This window comes from Gossypium arboreum, chromosome 11, assembly GCF_025698485.1.
Source record: "Gossypium arboreum isolate Shixiya-1 chromosome 11, ASM2569848v2, whole genome shotgun sequence".
NCBI lineage: Eukaryota > Viridiplantae > Streptophyta > Magnoliopsida > Malvales > Malvaceae > Gossypium > Gossypium arboreum.
Genome location: NC_069080.1, coordinates 9,232,198 through 9,235,366, shown reverse-complemented (window position 1 = coordinate 9,235,366; position 3,169 = coordinate 9,232,198).

The following is a 3,169-nucleotide window of genomic DNA, read 5'->3' as shown; positions in this document are numbered from 1 at the left end:
GTGATATGCAAGACAACACAAGAACTAGGAGTCAATGATATAAACAATTTAAAGACTATTAAATATCTGCAAAGAAATACACAAGCAAAAATTCGAAATAACATAAAAATGAATAATATATGAATAATTATTAAAAATATATATATTACGTAAGAAGAAAATCAAAATAAATAATATAAAACATAGAAAAGTTAATTTAACTAATGATGTATATATGAAAATGGGAAAAAAGTGTAAATAATATATACCAAGATACTAAAATAAATAAAATATACAATAACCCTTTAAAGAGAACCAAATTATACATAAATAAATTTAAAATATATATATATATATATATATATAAAATTTAAAAGAAAATATTTACATAAGATAATATGAAAACAATAGTGTACATAGAATAGAGCTAATTTTATCATAAATTATGTGCATAATAACGTATATATAAGAATATTTAAATGTAATAACATACAAAATAAGATATATAAAAACACTAAAATAATGTTTTTTAAAAGGTAAAAGCTGTCAAAGTGATTTAAAATGTATATATGAATATATAAAAACTAAGTGAATGAAAAATGAATTATGCAAAAAAATATAAAAAAATAAAACAAAAGGATACTTTATAAATACAACAAACCATGGAAATTAAAATAGGGATCAAAGTGCAAGGCGCGTGAATGCACAGGGTCCAAAAAAGCAAAAGATCCAAACTCCTAAACGCAGTACCCAGGCGCGGGCAAAATTAGAACAGTATGCAAATTTCAGGGAAAATTTTAAAAGACAATAAAATGTAAAGACAATAAAATGTGAATTGGGCCAATTTAGAAGTGGACACAAAGGAGGGAGACTAAAAGCACAAATCCCCCATCTAAAAGGCAAATACGCGTGAACCAAGTCACATACTGACTCTACCCTTCCCAATGTTGTTTTATTTTATTTCTTAAAATTAAAACCTACTTTAAAAATCATTTTTTTTTTGCTTTGAAGAAAACATTTTAACTTTTTCCTTAAAAAAACCCCTAAGTTTTGAGACTCTTCTCCTTCACTTTCCCCTCTTTTTTCTCTTCTTCAACAGACCAAAGAGAAACGGTTCCACCACCATTTTGAGCCAAACTTCGACTTCAGAAGTTCCTTTTGCGTCATGACGGTGAGTTCCCCTCCCCTTTCTTTTTATATTTTCGTATATGGATCCGAATGGAAATGAAAAAAATGGAAAAAGAAGAAACAAAAAAAAACTGCATTAAATAATTACCTTTGAAAATACTCTTTGGTTACTTTCTACTGATTTTTGTGTGTATTTTGTATACAATTCGTATTCTCTTTCTCCGAGAGGAAAAAAAACCATCCTTTTACAATCAAAATTCAGAAGCTTTATAGTCCAAAATACAAGCGATTTCTAGCTATTTTTTCTCATATTGCAGGTCATGAGACATGGGAGCGGAGCGCACGGACGTGGGGCGAGCCATGCGCGAGTCGGTGATTATGCATAGTGCGTGGAGGCTGCTGGTGGCCACTGCTGCGGCACGAAACATATGAAAACCCTAGGTTTTCCAAAATTGGGCCTATTAGTGTTGGGCCATTTGTAACTCGACTTGTATTTTGGGCCGTTTTATGTTTTATCTTTGAATATATATGGGCCATGGCTAAAAATTGGGTCTACAACTGCCCCTCTTTGCCCGTTATTGTGTAACGAGAACGGAGCAAAGACCCTAAAAGAACCAATTTTGCCCGGTCCTGCCAAATCTTCGACCTCCTTGGTACTCCTTCTTCAAGTAGTCTTACAGTAACTTCAAGAAGATAATGTTTGACTTCAACCTGTTCCACTGCAACTTCAGGGAGATAAGGTCTGTGGCTAAAATCTGCTCCATAGTTGATACATAGAGATAAGACTCGTCATTTTTTATCTGCTCCATAGCCAATACATAGAGATAAGATATGTAATTTTCAGTCTGCTTGCTGCAACTTCAGGAAGATAAGACTTGTATCTTCAACCTGCTCTCTACAACTTTAGAGAGATAAGGCTGGTGGCTAAAATCTGCTCCATAGCCGATACATAGAGATAAGACTCGCCATTTTCAATCTGCTCCATAACCGATACATGGAGATAAGATCTGTAATTTTCAGTCTGCTTCCTGCAACTTCAGGAAGATAAGACTTGTATCTTCAACCTGCTCTCTGTAACTTCAGAGAGATAAGGCTTGGTGGCTAAAATCTGCTCCATAGCCGATACATGGAGATAAGACTCGCCATTTCCGATCTACTCTATAGTCGATACATAGAGATAATATCTGTAATTTTCACCGATGTCGCTACATTGTCCTCTAGGGAACATGCCCTGCAGACTCGATTTTATGTTTATGTTTATGCCAAATGATTAGAATGCTAAGATTGAAATGAATCAGATGCTCCTAACCAAATGTGTTATGAATGATATGAATGTAGAAATGAAAATGATTTCTTTTTTCTTTTTCTTTTTTTTTTTAAAAAAAACTTTAAGTGCCATCACTCGTTATTCATCAGAGCTTTATCATTATCGTATTATGCTGTCTTCTTGCTCGACTAGCATTTCTCAATAAAACCTGTAGAAACAACTCATTTTGCTCAACTGGTTTGCCCTATTGCAACTTCAAAGTCTATTTCGCTATACTTATAGAACCTAAGGTTTGTACCATATTCAAACCCCCCTCTTCCATTAATTCGGTCTATTACACCATTCCCCGAGCCCCATGACCAGATGTGTACGCCCGACATTACATTAATGAGGAATATCATGATCCCCTCTTAATGCTTTGGTTGACATGATATCCTGTTTTCTTATTCAATCAATATCTTTGACTAAAAATCTAAAGAGATAATCCCAAATTGAACACAAATATCCCACCTCTAAGTTGGGTAAGTTCTAACTAAAAGTCCTGCTTCAGATTCATGTTCCATTTAGAAACTCCCAGAGTAATATACAAAAACCTCTTTTGTAAAAGTATTATCAGTTCATTAGTAATTATTTCAATACAAGTACGTGAACACAAAGATAAAGATGGACAAAACTGAAGTTTATTAGGAACAAGATTCAAGAGAATAGATTAATCAAGAGAAGCAAATATTTACCTCGGCCTCTCCATTTTTTTTAGGCGCCATTTGTGGGTTTTCACCTCTTAATCGAAGTACT